The 26,074-nt window shown below is 34.6% G+C and overlaps 2 long non-coding RNA genes across 8 annotated transcripts; one reads left to right on the forward strand and one right to left on the reverse strand.

Moving 5' to 3' along the window:
- Nucleotides 1–14,540: 14,540 nt before the first annotated feature.
- Nucleotides 14,541–25,519, reverse strand: LOC148695348 (uncharacterized). 7 transcript variants are annotated; one of them, XR_015965520.1, is made up of 4 exons: nt 24,877–25,510; nt 24,567–24,754; nt 23,364–23,438; nt 14,541–14,953 (listed from the first exon to the last, which is right to left on the reverse strand). It is a non-coding gene; the product is annotated as an uncharacterized LOC148695348 (long non-coding RNA). The 7 variants fall into 7 exon arrangements; XR_015965517.1 differs by lacking the exon at nt 14,541–14,953 and adding an exon at nt 24,311–24,467 and having other exon boundaries at nt 23,028–23,438; nt 24,877–25,519; XR_015965519.1 differs by lacking the exon at nt 14,541–14,953 and adding an exon at nt 24,347–24,467 and having other exon boundaries at nt 23,028–23,438; nt 24,877–25,517.
- Nucleotides 15,499–16,678, forward strand: LOC148695349 (uncharacterized). Its single transcript, XR_015965513.1, has 3 exons — nt 15,499–15,664; nt 15,740–15,892; nt 16,443–16,678. It is a non-coding gene; the product is annotated as an uncharacterized LOC148695349 (long non-coding RNA).
- Nucleotides 25,520–26,074: the final 555 nt, after the last annotated feature.

Raw genomic sequence — 26,074 nt, forward strand, 5'->3', positions numbered from 1 at the left:
TCTATTTTCCTCTTTTGCTTGTCCAAAGGGGTACAAAACAGCAAAATTTCGTGTTTCGATTCAAGGCTGCTCCAGCAATAGTTGGCTGCGTCGTTGTTTTTTTTTTTTTTTTTGGAAAACAGGATATAGCATTATCCGAACAAAGATGTCAAAAGTACCCGAAGCCCTACAACGAGGCAAACAACTAAAAAAACAACTAGGAAAAGGTTGTGCAAGGAGGTGACAGGAGATCTAGACGCCGCACCTATTGCTAAAGCGTCATTCCTCACACTTCCAATACAATTAGTCGGGACACGGAAGGCCGTCATTACACAAGAGTGTTGGGCGGGATAGAATTTGCATCCTTGAATGCAGTAGCTGCGTCGTTGTTTTGGTTTGTACTAAGGGAGAGCAAGGTGCCGGCCAAATGTGAGGAAGCTCGTGTTTGGTTTGCAGAATAGTAGATATGTTGGTGTTTGGTTAGAGAGTTAAGAATGATTAAAACTTTAATCATTAAATTAATTTAATGTTGTTTAATATATACCCCTCTTAAGATTTTTTGTGTTTTAACAAAACTCCCTTGGTTGGAAATTTTATTTGAGCTTAAATAACTCCATATGACTTAAAACTTTAAATATGAATTGTTTTTTTAATTATTTCACTATGCATTCACTAAATGTGTGAGAAATTTTTTTTTTTTTTTTTTGAAATAGAAGTGGAGAGGAAGATAGTGATAGAGAATGTGGGAGTAGGAAGATTTTTTTTTTTTTTTTTTTTTTTTTTAAGTTAGAGATATGTTAGGATTGCATATAGGTGATGTTTTGGAAAAAAAAAAGCAAAATTTAGTTGTGTGAAATTACATTTCTACCCCACATTTCTTATTTCTGTTCTGTTTTGATTAGAGGGTTCAACTGGTAATTTCATAGCGTTTTGGTTGACAATGAATATTTTATTAACTAGTAGAGATAATTATCATCAAGTACAAGTTGGAATTAACAACAAAACTTAAATTTATGAATAAACCCACATTTAGTTATCAAACTTACATCACTTAATCTTTATCATACGCTTGCTAGTGTGTTAATATTGCCTGCAAAATTATGTTGTTTCCTTACATGGCTGATCTTATAATGTCTGTTTACGCAAAGGAGTCTGGAGCGTTCGAGTTCAAATTTCTCTTTTCTTAAGTTAAGTGAGTTTAGGGTAAAACCAAATATGTTATTTCAACTTACATGACCGATCTTATAATTCTTGTACGAAACAAATAAAGCGTGCACATACACAATTGTGAAAGTTGAACTTGTAATTCGCCAATAGGTAAATAAAAGTTGTGGCCCTCCCTCAGCCTGCAGTCAATCAGTCATAGCTTGTCACATCTTTCATATGTTCATAGGTTCAACTGGCGTTTCCCAATAAAAGATGTGGAAACAAAGAATTTTGTTTATGGTCAAACGATTATCACTTACTAATTATCTCCACTTCATGAAGTTTCAACCATAAATAGCTAATGGTGGATACGACATTCGGTTTGTGATAAAGATGAAATTATTATTGCAGGGTAGACTGGAGTTCAGCTCATCTGATATCTTAATGATTTAAATAATAAGATTCAACTAGGGGTCCAAGTCGGAATGGGATTTTAATTTTCCACAATAAAATTTTTGAATCTCCACACAAAAATTTTGAATATGATGTTTTTTCAAAAGTTGAAATGAAAATCAGAATGGATTTAGACATTCTGATAACTAGGAATTTTCGATATAATTTTTTTTTTAAAGTGTGCACCTAACTTATTTCAATACCAAAATGTTTTGATTTCTGATAGTTTTCTACTGAATTATAAAATGTGTTGTCAACTCTGTATTTTAGTTTTAGATATAGTTTGTTCACTGATTTTTATATTAATCATACTTGTAAAATATGTTGTTTCAACTTGCATGGCCGGTCTTATGATATTTGTTTATGCAAAGAAGTCTTGAACGTTCGAGTTCAAATTTCTCTTTCCACAAGTTAAGTGAATTTAGAGCATATCCAAATATTTTATTTCAACTTGCATGACCGATCATATAATTCTTGTACGACACATGATAAAAAATAGTAACATTTTACGTAAAATGTATATAAGTGACCTGGTTTAAAAATTTAGCTTCTCTACATACTTGCATGACTACATGGACAAAAATAGTAATAGTATCCATAAAATGTATAAAGTTAATTGCAAAAGGAATGCAAGGGTATAATGGTATTCTGGATATCAGTGGACTGAGTGGGATAGTGGTTTGTGCTTTGTGGTATTAAGTTTTAGGTTGAGGAAGTTTTGCATCAGTGTACCGTTGCGATCACGGTGGCTTCATGTTTTTTGATTTTCTGTTTTCCTTTTTTATTTGTCCAAAGGAATCTTTAGTATCCATTCCTGCCAGCTGCCACGTTTGAAGGCCTATATTTACAGCTACAGTCACTCACTCACTCACTCACCCCCACTCACTCACTCTCTCAGTCTCTCACTCTCCCTCCTTTTCTCTCTCTCTCTCTCTAAGCTCTCACTCACTCACTCACCCCCACTCACTCACTCTCTCAGTCTCTCACTCTCCCTCCTTTTCTCTCTCTCTCTCTCTAAGCTCTCTGTACTCACTCCCTCCATCTCCTTCCTCTCTTGCTCTCTCTCCTTCTTCTCCCTCCCTCCTCTCTTCTCCTTTTCTGAAATGGAACATCCCGTGCTAGCTATCATTCTACCTTCCGTTTACGGAACCATTTTTTTGATTTTCATACTGTATGGCTGTATTGTTTACTTAACCGAAGGCCAAGCTGCGGAGGCGCAGGGACAACCTCCGGCGGAGGGGAATGCTGCTCAGCCGGGAGAACCTCCGGTGGAGGGGAATGTTGCTCAGCCGGGAGAACCTCCGGTGGAGGGGAATGTTGCTCAGCCGGGACAACCTCCGGAGGAGGGGAATGCTGCTCAACCGGGACAACCTCCGGCGGCTGGGAATGCTGGGAATGCGGGGAATCCTCAGCATGAACAACCACAGGATGTCGGCATCGGTGGTGCTGAACTAGAAATCGTCTTTAGCCGAGCGACGGTATTCTTTAACCTCTTTCAAGCCATGTTCATCATGCCTTCGATAATGTTTATTCCACCTGTGGCAAGAGTCATGAAATCCGACACCTTTTACCTTCTTATCGTTCCTTTTATGATGTTGGATACACTTTTTCTCTTGATTATCTGGAAGCAAAAAACAAATATCACCCCAAAAATAGTGGCCTTCATAGAAATTGGGTACGTTAGGGAAATAATGGAGTTAGTTTTATGGGGTTTAGGATTATATTTACAAAATATAATTGACCCCGAGTGCATTATATGCGTATTCACCCTGCTGAATTGTTCCTATTTCCTAATTTCTTTCGTTTTATTCCTGAGACATCCTAGAGCTCTATCCTTTCTAGATTTTGCCATAGGAATAAATGCAGTCATTTTAGTTTACTTCTTTAAATTAATTGACAGTGGAAGAAAACTTAAGGGTTATGAATACGGACTATTCAGTCTATCTATTGCCACTTGCGTTTCTGTGCTTTTGTTTAAAAGCCATCAAGAAAGTGTAATAGGGGGGATCGAGAATCCGCGGACTATATTTTCAATTTTAGGTATATATATTTTCACACCTATTAGGCGACTCTTGGAATATTGCTGGAATAAGGGGATACTTCTTAGGAATTGGGTGAAAATTAACTACCCTGTTGCTAAGAATTGGATGCAAATTAAACGTAATGCTGCTCAGAATTGGTTCTGCAATGTTGTTCCGAATTGTTTCTGCAATATTGTTCCGAATTTTTTCTGTAATGTTGTTCCGAATTGGTTGAAACTTCATTTTAATGTTGCTCGTACTTGGGTTGTCAATGCTTGTTTGGTTCCCTGTTTGGGAGACGGAGCGGAAGCCGTCTAGGCTTAATTAAATTTAGTTTGTTAGGTTTTAGTTAATGTAAAGGGTGCGGGTCACTCTTTTTGTCATTTGACCGATTTGAAAATTTCGGCAAAAATTTTTATCGAGGCCTAGCACCCTTACTTTCGGTTGTAATTTTTGGTATTATTCATGTATTAAGCCTTATTATCAATATGAATGAATGTTTAGTTTGCTGTTGTAATTTTTAATATGCTTTTAATTTATCTTTTCTCTACACACATAAGTGTAACAAAAGACATGCAAAAAGTTGTACGCGTTAACGTAACTTGAAGTCATCCATGCAAAGTTGATGATTGAAGACTAAAGTGAGACAATAAAATTTTGCTGGTCAAATGAAATTCCCACGTAATCCAAGGCTGCCCACCCTCAAAAATGCATAAATTAAACATGCAATTAAGCCAATAGGTAAAGAAAAGTTATGGCCCTGTCTCAGCCTGCTGTCAATCAGTCATAGCTTGTCACATCTTTCATAGGTTCATAGGTCAACTGGCGTTTCCAAATAAAAATGTGGTAACAAAGAATTTTGTTTATGGTCAGAATCCAAATAAAGGTTTTACATGTAATATTGCCATTGGCCGTGTCAAACGATTATCACTTACTAATTTTATCTCCACTTCTTGAAGTTTCAACCAAACTTCAACCATAAATAGCAAATGGTGGATACGACATTTGGTTTGTAATAAAGATAAAATTATTATTTCAGGGTAGACTGGACTTCAGCTCATTTGATGTCTTAATGATTTAAATAATAAGATTCAACTAGCGGTCCAAGTCGGAATGGGATTCTAATTTTCGACGACAAAATTTTTGAATCCGTATGCAGAAATGAAAATCAGAATGCATTTAGCAATTCTAATTACTAGGAATTTCTGGTATAATTTTTTTCAAAGTGTGCGCCTAACTTATTCTAATGCCAAAAATGTTTGATTTCTGATAGTTGGCACTCAATTATAAAATGTGTTATCCACTTTGTATTTTAGTTTTAGATATAGTTTTCACTGTTTTTTATATTCATCATACTTGTATACATTAAAATGAATAATCATATTAGTCTACCACCAAATAAATGACATGTAATAAAAATTTGAGAATACTCAAATGCTTGTAAAATATATGAACTTCCGAATCACGTGTTGAAAATTTTGAGTTTAAAAATTGTGTTCCAATCCTATTTCAAAATTACAGGTCAGAACTTAAAAGCATAATTCCGATGCGATCGATCGGAAAACACCCCTAAATTAAACTTACGTTCAACCATATGTGACTCCTACGTTCAACCAGGTCACAAAAATGTTTAAATGACTTAGTAATGGTATGTTGCGGACAAAACAGAGCGTTTCCATCCGTTGGTTAGGCAGGACCACGGTCGTGACCGTTGGATGGCTGAGACTTTTAGTGAAAGGGGTTTGATCATGTAGTTGAAAGAGCGGTGTACCTTTTCGACACCTCGGCTTAAAATCAACACGGATTTTGGTTTTGTTTCTTAACAAAAAAGATAATAACAGAGAGTTTTGTCAATAGATATATTAGAGAAAATTGGATAAGACAATTTGATAAGTTAAATGGTTATACACGCCTACAAAAGAACGGGTTTTAGTCGGTGGTGAAGTCAAAAATTCATTTTAGGAGGGGTAAATTTAGATTGGATAAATGAAATTTTCCTAACTGAAATATATAGAAACATATATAGTCATGTTATTTTGGTCGATCATCCTGCTGATTAAGGATACATAGTAACTCACTATTGAATTTGATATCAAGAATTGAGGATAAACTTTAAAAGCATATCCATTTATATTTATTCTTGATATCAAATTTAAGACGAGTGACCATGAATTCATTTCTCCTTGTGACCTTGTAGAAACATAAACTATGCGAGAATTTGAAGGGTTTTGTTGTGCTAATTTGGACATGAGAATTCTTTTTCTCTCTTGATTTCGTAGATTCTATAATATAGGGAGATGAGAAATTAAACAAAATAATAGAGTCCGTGAACGAGGCGAATTATTTTTATATTCTAATGAAGGAAAAAAAGAGAGGACACGATTAATTAATATCATTATAACCTTTGGATTTCTTTGTTGGATTGAAACTAACTATTTGAACTGACAAATACAACTAAACTCAAGTTGATAATGGTATTATATTGGTCAAATTCTAATTGATAGGATGTAGTATAAGTTTATAAGAAAAACTTTGAGAATAGACATGAGCCTACCTTGGTCGGTGGCTGCGCCTCTGATTTTAGTGTATTTGTTTACCATCCGAGTCTAATTGAATATCTTAACCTAAAAATTATGTAGACTATCCTAATTTAATTTTATGAATATTTTAACTAAAAAATATTTATATTTCGATATATATTGAAAAGTCACTAAATTGATACCTTGAAACTTGTGGAATATGAAACACATAAAAGATATATTTTTTTTAATTATTGTAACCGTTGGATTTATATTTTGACCGTTAGATTTTTTTTTTTACTATTAAATTTGATCATATTAAATCTTAATCATTGGATTCAATAAATTTAAAAATATAAAACTAAAAAAAATACATGTATATGGTAGACCGGCCCACTAACTCAATGGGACTTTTGGCCTAAATTTGTCCCAAGAAATGAGTTAGGGCAAGTTGTGATAGGTTTAGAACTTAAAATTTAAGTTTTACTCCAAGAGTTGAAGTAGGTCTAAGAGAAGAAGTAAGATATTTATTGGAAGGATTTTTGAGAATTCTTCAAACTCAGTCTAATATATTAAAAATAGCGGCCTACTGGAATATTTGTCGTTAGTACAGTCTGGAATAAAAAATGGCGACTTACTGTCCACCATTGTTGCTAATATTGGGGACGGAGAGAGGCTTTTAAGCTGCTTCAATTAATGAGTGGGAGTAAGCACTCGATCAACAAAATTAAGTTAAAAGTTAATATTTATTTTCTTAGCTATTTGAACTTATATAATTGATTTATGTATTTGCTCTTAATAATGTAAAGTTGTTTTGACAGTTCATTTTGTACTGATATCCAAATCACTTTGTTTTGTGGCATTGGGGTTTCGAGTACCAGCGACTAGACATTATGACTTTGTTGGTAACACTGTACTTTTGAACTAAGTGTGCATGTAATCATGGAGTGGGAATGCGGCCTAATCTGCATTTTGTTTTCCATGGTTCTACACTTGGTTTTAGAGTGACAAGTTACTAGAGAAATGGTTGCATACTTTAGTGGACTCAGTGCACCAATATAAGCAAGTGGTCCTAATATGAATGACAATGGATGATGTCGAGAAAGCTTGGAAGTTAGTTAACTTGGTTTGCAAGTTAGAAGTTACTTGACTTACAAGAATTCTCGGTGCCTTGATAAAATAAATATATTGGAGTCCTATTCTTTTCCAACCTATTTAGGTCTTTATGAAGTAAGTGCAAAGATACAGAATCATGATGGGACTCTAATTAGGTAATAGAGATTGGGTTGAGATTTTATCCAATAATAGGATGGATTTGATCGAAGCCCTAGCTATACATCTATCAAGTCTGTAGTCCCTGCTTCCTCACCATTCGAAACTCAAAAACTACAAACCTTTTCTTCGAGTAGAGTTCATATAGGGTGTTGGAAGTAGAAGACTGCGTCGACTTTCCAGTAAGGATGACCATGCCTGCAGGTAAGTGTTCGTGGCTTTTGATGCATGCATGTTATGTTGATACAATAGAGATATTGAATGTCTGTGCGAGTGCTATATTGATTGATTCTGTGTTTGCTTTACAACTCTTGCATGAACAATTAGTAGAAACTTGTAATGGCATTTGTTTTATTCATTTTTACAGTCCTAATCACAAAAATGTGATGATAATTATATATATATATATATATATATATATATATATATATATTGTGGCTGAACATGCAATTTAAGCAAAAATTAAGGGTGAATGCAGGCAGAGTTGATTACAAAGAAACTTACACAAGATTAAGTTGTGTTGAAAATAAGTAAACTATAAAAACTAGACCCATTCCAGTAATGATGAAACTTTCATACAGCCCGTTTGAATGTGCTTTTAAAATAACTGAAAGCGTTTTTGGTGAAAATATTTTTGGAAACAATCGTTAGTAAAAATGCAAGTAAATTACAGAAAAGCACTTGGAAGAAACACATAATTAGTGCTTCTTGCATAAAGCACTTCAAGCGTTTTTTAAACCCTAATTTGTAGTCGTTTTTGTTTCTTTTGCATTGTTCAAAGAAACTACCATTTGCTCCCCAAAATGAAGGCACGTAGTATTCAGTTTATTTATATACTTCTGGTCTAGAAACTCGCTGATGTTCCACCAGAATTTGGATGGTGTGTTCTGAATTCCGGCTTCTGGGTTCAGGTTTGGTATGTGATCGAGGGCTTGGTCTTGGTGACTTGTTGCGAGAACTTAAAGAATTCTTCTCACGTCGGGGTAAGACAACGGCTGGCATTTTGATGCTGTGATGGTTTTATGCTCAATAAAGTGAAATGATATTGTTTCATGTTTGTAGTCGAAAATTGATTGAAAAAAATTTCCCTTTGTTTTTCTTCCTTCTCTGAATCTTTTTCTTACAATTTTCATTTCATCTAAGCTAGGTTTACCCTGTTTTCTTATTTTTGTAAGGCAAGCTTGGTCTTATCGAGAGAAACCCTATCGGTCGTGTTGGATTATAAGCATATTTTGTAACTGTTGCAAAAATTATGTTGTACATTCAAAATACGAATGCACTGAGAATAAAGTCGAGGAGGAATTAGTTTTTATAATAAAAATTGATACTTAAAAAATTATGTTTGTAGTCGGAAATTGATGTTAAAAAAATAAAAATAAATTCCCTCTGTTTTTCCTTCTCTCAATTAGTTGTCATGAAGGTTTGGGTATGAATAATAACAAGTTGCAAAGGTCCGTTAATTCTAATGATCTAGTGACAATTTTTGGGCTTCACAGTAAACATTATCCAACTAGCCCCGTTTTCTTGTGGTGTTTGATATATTTTTGTTAGGAAATGAATTATATCAAATGAGTTTACCGTTATATTGATGTCTTGTTACCATAATGGAGTGTTATTGAACTAAAACACCATGTGTCGGTATGCTTTTTTTTGTATAAATTTCCCCTCAATGCAACTAATGGAAGCAAATTATGTTCCTTTCATTAATAGTTAAATGTATCTAATATGATTATTAACTTAATAGTCGATAATAATTTTATTGAATACATATATTCATAAAAATTATACATATGATCATCAGTTAATGATTGTATTAACACTTGAGATTTCAATGGACATGCTCATAATAAAATATGTACCCACAGAGAAATTGCTTATGATAAGAGGGATGATGGCATGCATCAGCAGCTTCACTGATTTTTATGGAATTACAAAAAAAAAAAGTCTGATTAAAATTTTGGGATTAAATAAAATCTAAAAAAATGTCTGAGCTGAATGGGCCATTAGAAATGGCATAAGGCCTAGCTAGAAGAAAACAGTCCATGTTCATTGTGGTTGGGCTACAAAAGATAATCTATTGACCAAGCAAGTCCTACATATAGCAGTGGTTACCGATGAGTGAACGGGAAATCAGATTACCACCACAGTGACGGTTTGGCTCTGTATATTTCAATGCGTATTCATTGTTCCATCTATTTTACTTATTCCAGCCATCACATCCTACATATATTACCTTTGTATAATGATTCCACTTGAAAAAGTTTTTCTTTTTCTTTTTAAATTTATATATGACATTTAGTATACTAAACCATGCTTTTCTTACAGTGAAAAATTTCTGTGGAATGGTCACGTTTTGTGACGTGGCAGTTCCGTAAATGACTTCAAAGTCCCATGCCTAAAAGTGGACACATCAGCACTCTCAACTCAGTGGGTAACTAAAAGTTTAGTCAGCTATATGACTCGGTCCACTAAGCCTCTTGACTTGGGCTGGATCTTGTAAAAAGTTGATGGGCCTCAACGTGGATTTCGCGCACTACGGTATTTGAGAAAATAAAAGGTTAGGATACGATGCAACATGCGGATTTGTAACTCAAGTGATTGCTCTAGGTTCTATGTTATTTATTTTTTTATGAAATATGGTGTGGTCAAGGTAGCAAGAGTAATGTAAGAACATTGCTCTCGTTATATTTAAAAAAAATCTCTCCAAGTTAGAATGTGAGTTATGATGAATAAAATCGTAATAAGAGAACAGTCAAAATAGTAATAGGAGATTGAGTTTAACAATGCTTTAAGGAAAAATGTATGTAAAGTGACACATTTGTTTTATCAAAAGAATGTAACAGTAATAAAGTATACCACTAAATTCTAATACAATAAGTATTCGTACTAATTATTTTTGATGTACCAATAAAAAAAACCATAATACCAAATATACTTGAACAAGGTTGAATTGAAATCCAGATTTCCAATTGAGGAGTGAAGAGGAGGTGGCTAAAGGGTGATGGGTGGAGACGTACAATTGGTACAAATTCGTTTTTTCTTTTTCCTTTTTTCACCATGTCACCGTTGGCTACATGTCTTTTGTTTTTTCTATTTTCCATTTTTGTTTGTTCAAATGGGTACAAATTCGTTTAGAGACTCTGGGAATCTTTAGTGTGCCATTCCTGCCACATATCCAAAGCTACAAACCGTGGACAGACATTCGGGCCCATAAAAATTGGCATGTGTCGTACTTAAGATATCTATTTATGCAAATGAATCGGTTTTTTATGTGGTAAATTATAATTCATATAGTATTCGAGTTTATAAAATAAGCAGGTACTAATTTATACATAATCCGCTTAAGCAATAGGTCCTAGACTCCATCCGACTAACACTTAGTGCAACCTTGATGGATAATGTTGCTGATTTTGCCATGTAGTCATGCGACAAACTATATATTTTAATGGTTTTATACCCATCCTATTTTTTTTATTATACCACCTACCATAAAAAGTTAAAATAAACTCTACTCTTTTCCCACTCACTTTATCTCTAAAATACCCTTAATGTGACAATGTAATCGGTTACCCGGTCCAACGCAGCTCATCAGCACGGCCTCCCATCGCGATCCTCATTCCTGACAGCTCTGAAATTGTTAAACACCTCAAAAAATCCCCGCCCAAAACCCCCAAAAAGGGTTGGGATCCCAAAACCCAAACTACCAAGAAAACAACCCCCTACCTTTCTCCTCCCAACCACCACCACCCCAAAAAGTCCCAGTCCCAGCCCTTTGATTCCTTCTTCATTTGGTTTTTCAATTTTTTCAAAATATAATTTCACAATTAAAAGATACAAATGATAATTTGCTTTCGGGTCTAAATCTCTCTTCTATAAGCTAGATAAATTTAGCACGTCTAGATATTATATCAATTTGCAAGGTTGATCTTATGATCCTTGTGCAATACAAATAAAAAGTGTACATGTACAATCATGAAAGTCGAATTGTGATGCATGGTTTTTTTGAAAAATAAGGATCCCTCTTGTTAAAGGATTCGTATATATGTGTGTGTGTGTGTGTGTGTATTCATATACAATTGCAATTTTGTGTAAATAATTGAGAGATGAAGTCATTATTTGTTGTTTTGAGGATTACGAACCAGGAAATGAATTCAGTTTTATTTATTAAATAGATCGGTGTACAATATTCATGTCCATTTGGAGACATTCTTCATTAGCAACCAGCGCCTAGTGCAACCTTGATGGATAATGTTACTCTTTTTGTCCATGTAGTCATGCAAGCACGTAAACAAACTATATATTTAAATCCTGTCACGTCTATACATTTTATACAAAATGTTAATTGTTTTTTGTCCATGTAGCTCGGGCGCATCACAAGTTTGATTTTCACAATTTTACATGTATATTTTTTCTTTGTGTTGTACAAGGTTCGTAAGATTCGCTATGCAAGTTGATATAACATATTTGGATGCTCTAAATTCATTTAACTTATGAAAAGAGAGATTTGAATTCGAATGAAAGTGACATGCATCATAAAGGACTTGTGACTTCATTTTCCATCATGCTTCTATGGGATTCTTCAAAACCATTTTCCCTCTTTTCAGTACATAGGGATTGCTCTTCCTACGTTTATGGAAAGTATACTTTTCTTCTTTTAAATAGCAGAAATATCATAAGAGGAGGAAAAAACTAATGACAAAGAAATAAAAAGAACTAGTAAGAAAGAGCTAGCACAATCAACAGCAATTCTGTTGTATTCAAAACACAAACGAGTATAGTTATTTATTTAATGGGCGTTTTGATATAAGCGGTTGAGTTTTCAACTCTATAGACAAAACATTTGTTGGTTTTAGAGATTTAATTAAACAATTTTCCTACAAATTTGGAGTCTCGTCTATCATAAATATCCTTTATTGAAACAAATTCCTACAATCTAGCTCCCTTGATTCCCTCTAAAGATAATTATACAAAAACAAAGAGAAGATTATATATATAAAATTTATTAAGGAATAAAATACCCTACCGTTTGATTTTTTTTTTCCTTTCAATGAAGAAATAAAACACCATTTAAGATATTTGTAGTAATCCATATATAAATTTTTGTAGTAATTCATATAAGAAAATAACATCGAGAATAATACAAACGTACCAATAAAAAATATATGTATGAAAACAAACCTACTAAAACCGGAAATAAACGTACTAGTAAACAACGTTGAAGAACAAAAGTAAATGTACCAATCAACGATATGTATAATATTAATCGTACCCATATGATACTAAATGGTACAATCCACAATGTATACAAAAACAATTGTAATAAAATCGTGAAAAAAACCTATCGATCAACGAGAACAAAACTAAACGTACCGGAAGCTAAATCTAAACATATCGAAAGCTAAAACAAAACATACCAAAAGTTAAAACTAAGCGTACCAATCAACGATATGTACACCCATAAATTAAAAATAAACGTATCAATCAATACAAAACGAATATGTGATAATCAACAATAAACGTACCATATATTATCACTAATCAACGATATGTGCAAATTCAAATGTATACAAAATAATTATCTAACAAAAAAGTATACTAAATAATAAACAAACAAACAAAAAAAATCTAAGTGTCCATCATTTCAATTATTTTTTCAATTTTAGGATAAAAAAAATGTTTTGAACGAAAACAAAAATTAAAAGAGATAATTGGAAAAATATGTTGAGCGAAAAAACCAAAATTATCTCCTAAAAAAGAGTCCACAACTCCTAATATACATGAATAAAAAAATAGCCAGATAAAAAAATAAATCTCTCAACTAATTAAAAGGACAAATTTAGAAATCAACATGTAAAATTTTAATTTAAAAAAATACAATTATTTTTTTTTAATTTAAAAAATAAGAAATACTGATGTGGCCTAATGTATTAAAGCGTCTTGATCAAAATTCTAAAAAGCATGAATGTTTAATAAAAGAAATTCAAATTTTGAGGGTTTAAATCCAATTATACAAGTGATTCTAATGGGTAAATTAAACCAAAGTAGTGATACTACTTATCTTCACTAGAGATCAAGGATAAGACCAAGACTCTGTCAAAAAATTAGAGATAAACACGTAAAGACTTTAAAACATGGGAACAACACGTTTGTATTATAAATTCGCTCATTTCCAACCAGGGGTGCACACGCAAGTCAAGATCCTTAATTAGGTTAGTTAGGGTTTCTTCAAAACTTTCAGAGCCTTACTCTAGTTAGGGTTTCTTCAAAACTTTCACGATGAGGCGCCTACTGATGGACTACGGCGACGAAAAAAATAAGGTAATCACATGCACACTCGGTTACTGCCCTAGTGCCCTTGTGATTGATAATCAAGTATTAGTGTATGTCTCATATGTTACTTTGTAGATAATTGATTTGGAAACTGCAAATATTTCATTCGTGAATCGCTATTATCTATAGAAGAATTGGCTTACATTTCGTGTTGGTAATAAGCTTCAAAGTCTGCAATTTTAATAACAAACTAAAGATATTTCGTCAATTGGAGGTTTTATGTGCAATATATGTATATGCAAATGTGCTCAAATCACTATATTATTCTTTGTTCTTAATTGCGGCTTTGTAGGAGAGTTATTTTTTGTTCCTGCATTTAATCTAGCTAGCTTTACACTTTCCGTTGCTAACAATCCATTTTCTGTTTTTTTATGTGCCGAAGAGAAAAACGTGACAAGATTATAATTGTGAATTTCGTCGAAGGCATAATCGTTTACGATGTGTTTTTTCATCGTTGGCACTTATACGTGCATATCCTGAAAGAATTCTTCCACCTATATTAACATACTACCGCCTATCGAGAATGTTTGTGTTGGTCATTCTCGATTTCATTGGCCGGAAGTTCAGAATGATCATCTTCATAATATGTAGAAGAAGAAGAATGATCATCTCGAAAGTAGAGGACAGCAGCCCCTGGTCCAATAAACTCACGGGAGATGTTATGCAACTGATTCTACGACGACTGGGCCTATTCTTAACAACAATGAAGAATTCTATAGAAATCAAGAAATGTACAGATGAAGGAAGATTGAAAAGGAAACTGAAGAATGTATCAATGTATTTCTTTTACTGTTTCTGTATATAACCATCATAACCCGACTACAAAAGGACAGAAAGTATTTATACCATAGTTCCATTTGTGTTATTATGGTGGTGATTTTTTATATATTTAACCTATATCGATGAATGATCGCCACCATAATTATATCAAAAATCACAAATGAAACTATGGTATGAAGGTAATTTATAGGGATGTGATGGCTGCAACAGCTGGAATTAGTAAAATAGACGGGATTGTAAAGAAGCATTGAAAGACATGAAATCATATTGTTGCTGTGGTGAATCTGATTTCTGGTTCATCCACCGGTTCAGCAACAGCTCCCGCTTCTTGACCACCGTTGCCACGCCCTTGTTGACGACAGCCACAACCGCCACGCCGTTGTTGACCACAGCCACGATCGTGGCCCGCTTGTTGACCCCACTGACCATTCCACTCCCCATCCTCTGATGGTCCTACAGTTAGATTTAGATAATAAGGTCCTACAGTTAGATAATAAAAACAGACGTACAAGACAAAATGTAAGGAAATAGCTACGTAAATGGAAGGGATAATGATAACCAACTCATGAGTATGCATTTTAGACAATGAGAAGAAAGAAGAGAGAGGGAGAGAGAAGAAGGAGAGAGAGCGAGTCTACGAAAAGTTAAGAGAGGGGGAGGGAGGAAAAGAGAGGAATGAGAGAGATAATGAGTCTACAGAGCTAAAAGAGAGAAAGGGAAAAGGGAGAGAGAGTGAGTGAGTGAGTGGAGGATTGTAGCTGTATATATAAGTACCGTTTGTTACGTGAAACGGGACGAAACGCAGTGGGACGAGGCGTTTGGTGCGCGGAAAACAGTGGAACGCGCTGTTTCACGGGACAAAATTTGGTTGAATTTTCGGTCTACCTCAACCCCCTGGAACGACTTGTTCCACATCCGTGGAACACAAAATTTTGAAATTTTAAGACAAAAATGGCCTTCATCTTTTTCAATATTTACACCACCCAAATCATAAAACAAACCCTAAAATTCTATCATCTTCTTTCCATCTTCTCTGCCGCTACCTCGTTTCTCACAGGTCTCTCCAACCTTTGTCCTCATCCTCTCCCATAGCCTCTCTTTTCTCTTCCCCACGGAGTGGAACTCAAAGCTCTGCATCTCCAGGTTCGATCTCTGCATCTCCAGGTTTGATCTCTGCATCCAATCTCTCTTCTTCTTTTTTTCACAATATTTTCTGACTCAATTGAAACCATGAGGTAGACTATGTGTTCAAGGTGGTACTGATAGGTGACTCTGCGGTGGGCAAGTTTCATATTCTGGCCAGATATTATTGAAACGAGTTTAGCTTAGACTCCATGGCCACCATCGGTGTCAAGTTTCAGACTTGGACCCTCCTCATCGAGCACAAGAACGGTCTCTCTCTCTCTCTCTTTCTCTCTTCAGCTGTAGCATACAACCCTTTTCTTTCAATCTGCTACTTGGGTTCTTTGGATTGATAGATTGCAGCGATTCCATTAAACTTTATGCTTTTTTACTTTTTCCTGTTTTAGTGAAAGTTCTGAGTTGCTTTTTTGGTGAGCTGTATGTATAGATTGCATTACATCCTTTGAATTTTTTTTATTTTTCCTTCTTTCTGGGTTGATTTCTTCAAGTAAATTTTTAATGATGGTAACTAAATTACTTCTCTGTATGCTGCATGATAATCACAGTGAGAAAAATTTGTACAAAAAGTTTGGGTAAGATTAGTAGTTTTCTATTTATCTGAGAGTTATAGATCCATGTTTTTGAACCTGATAGTGTACTTAATATGTTGTGATAATGATTTGGATATCCACTCGAATGATTAGAAATGTTAAATACCGAGAATTAAATTAGTTATCGGTTTGCATACATTTGATGGCTTTGCATATTGTGCAATATACATGTATCTTACAATATACATTTGACGGCTTTGCATATTCAGCTCCAAGGCGATCAGCGCAAGGCCGTACTGCAGTTTCTCGTTCAGGCCAAGATTGTCAAGAAGGATTAGATCAAGATTCATGGGTTCTGAGGACATGGAGTCGTAGTCGAGTTTGTTACCGTTGTATTAAGTTTGCTACTACCTCCCAGAACCTCTTGGCTTGTTTGGATGTTCTGGGGTTGTAATAACAGAATTGTCTATATAATGTGGAATTTTAATGGACTTCTGATGCATGATGCTGGTCTTTGTTAATTTGCTTCCATTTTTGTTGGTTGATGAGGATTTCAAGTCAATTTTATGGGATTTCATTTTCTTTGTTTAAGTTCTGAATGTTTAAACCCTAAGACGTTTAAGCATATATGTAATATGTGTTCAAATATGAACAACTTCAAAAAAATAAAATAATAATAATAATAATAATAAAATAAAATAAAACTGTCTCATTCCGTTCCGCACATAAACATTGTACCAAACAACAGACGAAACATGAGTAAGTTGGTCATTTAATCATTTGGTTCCATGCTGTCATACACTTACCAAACGTAGAACGGAACAACCATTCTGTTCCGTCCTGCGCATACCAAACATAACATAAAATATTCGTTCCGTTCCATCCCGTCCCGTTCCGTTCCGTCCCGTCTGCGTACCAAACGGTACCATAGGGCCTTGATTTACGTGGCGGCTAGCGGGAATAGCGAACTAAAGATTCCTTTGGACAAATAAAAAAAATAGAAAAAAACAAAAATAAAACATGTGGCCACCGTGACCGCAACGGTATACTGGTGCAAAACTTCCTCAACCTAAAACTTAATACCACAACCCACTCTCCCTCGTACTCCATTTATATCCAAAATACATTATATACCCTTGCATTCCTTTTGCAATCAACTTTATACATTGTATGGATAATATTACTCTTTTTGTCCATGTAGTCATACAAATATGTACACAAGCTAGATTTTTAAACTCGGTCACGTATATGCATTTTATGCAAAATGCCACTGTTTTTCTCCTTCTCTATTTTTTTTTTTCGTTCTGAGGTACAAAACTAATTGCATTCACGATAGCATTAGGGGTATATGAGAAAACGCATGGATATTTATGATAACCCATGCCACACCTCCTTATAGAGTTTGACGCCATGGGCTTTGTCCCATGCGTCTTGTTTAATCACTTCCTACTTTGGGCTTGTAGTTTGGATCCCTTTTAATTAAATAAATCTCGATGCAAATTTTAATTAAATCATGTTCAATAGATTCAAAAAATTAATTTCAACAAGGGCCTGTTTGAGAATTGGATCACACATCATGCATATGAAAAAATAATATACAATTAATGTATGAAAGATTCCAAACTTAATATCACTGAGACTTTTTTTTATAAAACACATCTAGCAATAGGTGATTAAGTTAGGACAATATTAGTGGTGGACATACATGGGTTTGAAAAGTTTATCAATTTGCATACGTATCACACAAGTTCTTAAGACTTGTACGTATCTAAAAATCTTCACAATCGGAGTGTATCCTCTTATATTTATATCTCTAATCATGTAATGAATACAGGTAATGTAGTTATATATGACGGGATACAAGAATCTACAATTTGGGGTGGGGGTAGGGTGGTTAATGATAAAGACATACGGATGTCATCCTACTATATATATATATATATATATATATATATATATGTTGCCTAAGAATTATGATCAAGTTGGGGTGAAAAAAAGTAGCCATTGATTCCTGAGTTTACATTATTAGGGAATACTAAAATTTGATCAACTAGTAGTACCTGACACTCTATCATTTGGCTGGCATAGATATTCATGCTTGCATATCTTCTCATGTATGTAAGGATCTTTATATTCCTTAACTTCCTATATACATACACACGTACATATATATATATATATATAGTAATCGTATTGAAGCTTCAAGTCTTTGTGTAGCCAAAACTTGGGGCAGTGCAGCCCTATCCGAAACACAAGAGGTTTTACCATCATTTTCCGACTATGAAAATGTATTGTATCCCATATCTGAAATGTTGTAATTGCTTCTGTTGATCCTAGACTTTATAATTTGTAATTTTATTTTAAGATTTGCTAGTGTGACAAGAGATTTAAAGTTGGTGAAAAAACGAAGAGCAGAGCACAAAAATAACGAATGAAGGATTAATGGTATGCAGACTCTTTCAGGATCCTTTCTGATATGTCGACGACAGTGGTCAGGAAGGGGAGCAATTGCTGAACCGGTGAGTTAACTGGAAATCAGATTCACCACAGCGATGGTTTGCTTCATTATCTTTCAATGTGTATTAATTGTGTTGTTTATTTTAATTATTTCAGTTATCGCAGCAATAACATCCTACATATATTACCTTCGTATCATGATTCTATTTGTGATTTAATTATAGTGGGGATCATCCATCGATATAGGGCAAAAATCACTCCTAAGGTAGTCGAGTTCTTAGAAATTGAATACTTCAGAGAAATAATAGAGGTATTTATATGGGCTTTAGGACTTTACTTACAGAATATCATTAACCCGAATGCATAATTTGCCTCGTCAACCTACTGAACTGTTCGTATTACCTGATTTCCTTTGTCCTATTTCTGAGACATACTACAGTTCTAACTTTTCTGGACTTTGCACTAGGAATAAATGTCATTATTTTAGTACATTTTATAAAATTGATTGATAGTGGCAAAAAACTTAAAAGGTTACGAATATGAATTATTTGGTCAATAAATTACAACTTGCATCTTTGTTCTTTTGTTTAAAAGTCATTAGGAAACTGTGTAGACTTAATTTTCACCTAATTCCAAATACGTTTGGCGAATCGCCTAGTAAGGATGAAGACAAATATGAGTAAAAAAGAAAAAACAGTCTGCGGATCATCAATCCAATCTATCACAATTTACTAATGACTTTTAAACAAAAGAACAGAGATGCAAGTTGTAATTGATAGACCAAATAATCCATATCCGTAACCTTTTAAGTTTTTTGCCACTATCAATCTATTTTCTAAAAATGTACTAAAATAACGACATTTATTTCTAATGCAAATTCCAGAAAAATTAGAACTTTAGTATGTCTCAGAAAAGAACAAAGGAAATCAGGTAATACGAATAGTTCAGTAGGTTGAAGAGGCAAATTATGCATTCCGGGTCAATGATATTTTGTAAGTAGAGTCCTAAAGCCCATAAAAATACCTCTATTACTTCTCTTGAAGTATTTGATTCCTAAGAACTCGACTACCTTCGGGTGATTTTTGCCCTATATCAATGGATGATCCCCACTATAACTAAATCCAAAATCACAAATGGAATCATGATACGAAGGTGATATATGTAGGATGTTATGGCTGCGATAGCTGGAATAATTAAAATAAACAGCACAATTAATACGCATTGAAAGATATGGAAGCAAACCATTGATGTGGTGAATCTGATTTCCGGTTAACTCACTGGTTCAGCAATTGCTCCCCTTCCTGACCACTGTCATCGACATATCAAAAAGGATCCTGAAAGAGTCCGCATACCATTAATCCTTCATTCGTTATTTTTGTGCTCTGCCTTTTTTTTTTCACCAACTTTAAGTCTCTTATCACACTAGCAAATCTTATACATAAATCTTAAAACAAAATTACAAAGTCTAGGATCAACATAAGCAATTACAACATTTCAAATATGGGATACAATACCTTTTCATAGTCGGAAAATGATGCTAAAGCCTCTTGTGTTTCGGAAGGAAGTATGATCAAATAACTAACATATTTTGAAGACCATATGTGTTCCCAACAATAAAAAAAAGTGAGCCCAGATATAAGAGCTTTGATTTACTTTGCAACTCTGTTATAGGTGGTCTAGGGATAGACCTTGTTTCTTTTGTCTTAATTAAAAGAAATTTCCATTGAACATGTAATTAGTCAACACTACGCTACTCACTAGTCATCGATATGCTGATATAATGAGTTGGGTGTAAGCTCTAGGCACAAGAAAGAAGATGGACGGATATGAAATGGTTTTCATTTGCAAACCATTACTTTCTTTGTTGATCGAACGTTTGATTTCTTACAAGAAAGCAATTGAACAAGCAAACTAAAAAAATAGTATGGAGCTAGGTTGCTAGAGAGGACATGAAGTTGAATAGGCATGTCTATTGGAGGTTTGTATGCTATGCAACTTTCATGTGCTACAGAAAGTGAAGGGCTTGTTTATGGTTGGAAGATCAATAACGTACTGAGAAGTTTTGATTGGAAGATCAATAACTTGATTTCGCAGCATACATGCCCGTGCTGCATAGATATGCCCTACTAAATCTTTGGCCCCTCGTCACATATGCAACATAGACACCATCAAATTTGTGGTAACTTTTAATGAGGGTCATTACACCCCATTACTCTCGCCCACCAACCTCACCTCTTCTGCTCTAATTGCAAAACCTACCAAGTTTTCTTTTTTGTTTTACCAAGATATCCTCAGCACTCATGCCAAATTATGCGATCATCCAACATATTTTCGTTAATATTCATAGGTCATTACAAGGTTAATTTGAGAAGTGAGAGTCAGGTAACTTGAGAGATGAAAACCTTAAAACCTCTCGCTTCTCTAACACTATATAATAACACTACCATTTCCCAATTCTAAATCATCTCATACTTTCTTGAGACCCTCATCTTTTCTTAATTCATTATGCAATCTTCATGTCTCACTCTCTCTACTCAATTCCTCCCGACTTTCGTCCTTGCAAGGATATACTTCATTCTGAAACACAAGAGACTTTAGCATCATTTTCGAATATGGAAAGGTATTGTAGGGACAAGAGTGAGGATGAACTGAGAAGAGAGTCAGGAGTTGGGAGGAATTGAGAAGAGAGAGAGTCGGTAGACTCTTGTGCTTCAAAAGAAGTATATCCTTGCAGGAATGAGAAAGGTGGTAGCCTCTTGATAGTCAGTAACCTCGTGATTTAAAAGGAAGTATATCCTTGCAGGGACGAGAGTTGGGAGGAATCGAGTAGAGAGAGTGAGACATGAAGATTGCATAATGAATTAAGAAAAGATGAGGGTCTTAAGAAAGTATGAGATGATTTAGAATTGGGAAATGGTAATGTTATTATATAGTGTTAGAGAAGCGAGAGGTTTTAAGGTTTTCATCTCTCAAGTTACCTGACTCTCACTTCTCAAAGTAACCTTGTAATGACCTATGAATATTAACGAAAATATGTTGGATGATCGCATAATTTGGCATGAGTGGTGAGGATATCTTGGTAAAACAAAAAAGAAAACTCAGTAGGTTTTGCAATTAGAGCAGAAGAGGTGAGGTTGGTGGGCGAGAGTAATGGGGTGTAATGACCCTCATTAAAAGTTGGTAAGGTTGGTAGGGCATAACAATGTAGTACGTGCATGCATGCAGCAAAATCACAATAGTGATCTTCCAACTTCTCAATACGTATTATTTTGTTGTTTTCTTTTTCTACTACTTTATTCACAACAATGCGTTTCGGGTTGGAAAGAGAAAAGACAGAGCTCGACCTTGTCAGTTGTCACCAACCTAGAAATAAGCCCTTCATTTTCTATGGCACATAAAAGTTGCATAGTATATAAACCTCCAATAGATATGCACATTCAATTCAACTTTTTGTCATCTCTTCCTCTCTAGTAACATTCCTAACTCCATGGTATTTTTTAAATTCGCTTGCTTAATTGCTTTCTAGGAAAAAAATCAGACTCGATCAACAAAGAAAGTAATAATAATGGTTTGCAGATGAAGGCCATCTCACTTCCGTTCATCTTCTTTCTTGTGACCAGAGCTTACATCCACCTTAGTATATCAGCATATTGAGAACTAGTGAGTAGCGTGTACTAATAACAAATTACATGTTCCATGGAAATTTCTTTTAATTAAGATCAATGAAACAAGGTCTATCCCTAGACCACCCATAATCAAAACTCATATATCTGGGCTCAATCTTTTTATTTTTTGGAACACAAATTGGTATTCAATATATCAATTACTTGATCATATTTTCCATATAGTTTTCAGTTTTCAAGCTGATAATATAACCAGTATTGCTCATTAAAGTGTCTAGGTTGAACACCGAACCTATTACACATTGAAAATGTTAATTTACTTGTTATCTTCCCTTTTTTGGGGGTCAAAGCATAATTAAAAATGAAAAGTTAATTCTCGTTTGTCAAGAGCCTAGCCTACTTCTACCCTAGAGTTTAACCAACTCGTTTCACACCCATCCGGAGTAACGACCTCAACAGTATAGCAGATACATTGGGAATATGTATTATAATTTATTGGAAGGTATTTTTATGGTGTGACATCGTCAACTTATTGGAAGATACCTTTATTCTCCCGATGAACTAGTTTTTTTTTCCTTCAAATTTTGCGACTATGTCGCGAGGAGGAGAATAGGGTATTGATTCCCCTCGATTATATGAAATTAAACATAAGAGTAAATGGTTTGTTTTTTTTCTTCAAAATAAATAATTAAATGCATATACATAACCAAATTATAGAATCATGTGTTATAATTTGAATTGAATAATAACTATATGTGTTTGTGTTTTGAATAATTGTTATGAGAACTGTTAATAACTTTTCAATAATCTCATTTTACACTCCACAAGTATATTTTTATTTTTAACTATAGAAAGTTTAAAGTACAAAACAAGATTTGTGGTGACACATCCTGACCCGAAATATCCACTTGGACATACGGATCGAGTTATGTTGGCCGACACTTGAAGGGTGACCAAGCCATTAAGTGATGATGATGTGGGAAGTACTACTAATTTAAACCTAAAGTAACTAATTATAGAGTCCGCATGTAAGGGCGATCGGCCCATTTGCATAAGTGATGTTCAGAGCATTAGTAAATTGCTGTAAAATAATAGTAAGAACATTTATACCGAAAGGAGAAGTCTCCCACAGAACAGGTTTTACCAGCAATCCTCGTCGTCATGAAACTCTTTGCCACTAAAATTCTGGAAATGAGAAAAACAAATTTGAGTAGGCCTGAAAAATAAAGTTTTGTTGACCGTTTTCGAAAATGTGTAACCCCATTGTAAAACAAGTATATACTTTCTCAAAAATATTATAATAATAATATGTAATAGTTACTTTGCAACACAAGTGAGTCAATGGATGTAGAACCCTACAACAAGGTATATCAACATCAGATCTTAATTCGTTATCACAAGAAATCAATGTTCATTAATTTATGTAGACACAAGTCCATTGTAGAGATATTCAGACAATGAAACAGGCTGGGTGTAGGTTTTACATTCTGGTAATACATCACCTGAGCTGCGCTAGTCGCATCACGTACGAATCCAAAACATAACACAAAAGGACCAGCTGGCATCTAATATTGGATCTAAATCAAATGTAACGGTGCATGTGAACTAAATGTGAAGGTAGTCATTGGTCCACGATAATGCAAATAACTAAGACCGTGCAAATATGTAATAATAAGCAAATAAAACGCAAAAATGTGACGCCATAAGTTCATGCTCACAAATTATACTATAAACATAAAGTGTACAAAAAGTCTATTTATAAGAATAAACATGACATTTCACATCATAGTATATAAAAACAATTATCGAGAAAAAATCACACATATATATATATATATATATAAATATATATACACGTAAAAACGAAAAAACCCACTCCAAATACATGTAAATAATAACAGCCCAACTATTCTATCTGCGTTACTCCTCCGGGCTGTCCTTTCCAGTACAGAAAATTACTACACTAATTATTAAACTAATGACAATAGTTAGCTCATGGTATATAAAAACAGTAGTCAAGAAAAAATCACACACGTAAAAACGAAAAGCACACTCACAAGTACATGTAAATCATAACAGACCAACCATTCTACCTGCGGTACTCCTCCGGTCTGTCCTCTCCTATACAGAAAATTACTACACTAATTATTAAACTAATAATAATTAATGTAATAAACCTAATTTCCTTTAGTTTGCTCAAGAACAGAATTTCCGCTGGAAATTCCCAAATTAGCACAATAGAGTCATTTTTCAACCATTTTATGCATAAGAAGTATCAACACGAAGCTTAGGACGAAAAGAACATTTTTATACCTCTTTGGGGACCAAAGGTTGGCCGAAGGTGCTCGGAAAATGGCCTATAAGCCAATGCCAAATTCGGACTTTCTAGACAGAGGGATATGCAAGCTCAATTCTATAGTCTAGGGGTTGTGGGAAGTCGTCTTACACCTTAAAACTCGATCAACTCAACAAAGTTTGAGCGGGTTTAGCTTGAAAAAATCCTGCAACTCGCCGAAAACACGGTGGGTTAGGATTCATCTGTGTTCATAGAAACAAGCATGCATGCTAAGAATATTCACAGAAAACTCAAGGGGGACTTCGAGAGTGAGAAATGAAGCCTTACGGAGACGATTCAGTTGCTCGGATTTCGATAATATTAAGAACGAAATTTTCGTTTTCCTCCGAGTGTGACAGGCCAAAAAGTTGCAGAGAGTCCCAGGTAGTTATGAGAGCGTTTGCTGGCTCCTGGTGGAGTTTTGATGTGGCGGTCGTGTTTTGTTGTGTTTGGCCGCGAAGAAGAGAGTGAAAGATTGAGAGAGCTACGGAAGAGAGGTTGAGAGCTGAGAGAGAGATGTTGGTGGGATGCTAAGGTTGACGTTTGCTGGGATTGATGGAGAAATTTAAGAGGTGAGAGAGAGATGTTGGTGGGATGTTAAGGTTGATGTTTGCTGGGATTGATGGAGAAATTTAAGAGGTGAGAGAGAGATGTTGGTGGGATGTTAAGGAGAAATTTAAGAGGTGAGAGAGAGATGTTGGTGGGATGTTAAGGTTGACGTTTGCTGGAATTGATGGAGAAATTTAAGAGGTGAGAGAGAGATCTTGGTGGGATGTTAAGGATGACGTTTGCTGGAATTGATGGAGAAATTTAAGAGGTGAGAGAAAGATGTTGGTGGGATGTTAAGGTTGACGTTTGATGGAATTGATGGAAAATTTATCACATGTTTTTAGGTAAGTAATGAAAAATTATATTTTTTAAATTATTAATTTTTTAATATATATATTTTATTATTTATTAATAATATGTGTCTTACTGTTCTATGTTCTGATTATATTAAAAAAATACCTCGAATTGATAGATGAGTGTAATGAGATAGAGAGAGGCAGTAGGACAGAAAAGAGTGTATTTAAAATAATGGAAAAGAAATGATTGATGTCTTTAAATTGATGGATGAGTGCAATGAGATAGAGAGAGGTAGTAGGAGAGAAAAGAGTGTAATTAAAATAATGAAAAAGAAATGATTGATGTCTTTGGTCTGCATGAAGGCCGTCAGACAGACAAGACAGGGCACGGTGGTTTGGTGATCTGCCATAACCGACAACGGTGGTGGCGCCAAATGAGCGCTTAGCAAGCGTTTGACGGAGCGCCATCGACGAGTGAGAAAGTAGAGAGATAAAGTGAGAACCCAGACGGTGGGTGTGAATAAGAGACTCTTTCTCGAGTGTTGAGCGTTGGGAGTGAGCTGCTGTTATTTATAAGCTTAGTGCCCGACATAAGCGAAACTTGTTGGAAGATTGATAGCAACGTTTTGGGGACACGTCAC

Source organism: Pyrus communis, chromosome 8, assembly GCF_041283825.1.
Source record: "Pyrus communis isolate YQ-2024b chromosome 8, ASM4128382v1, whole genome shotgun sequence".
NCBI classification, from domain to species: domain Eukaryota; kingdom Viridiplantae; phylum Streptophyta; class Magnoliopsida; order Rosales; family Rosaceae; genus Pyrus; species Pyrus communis.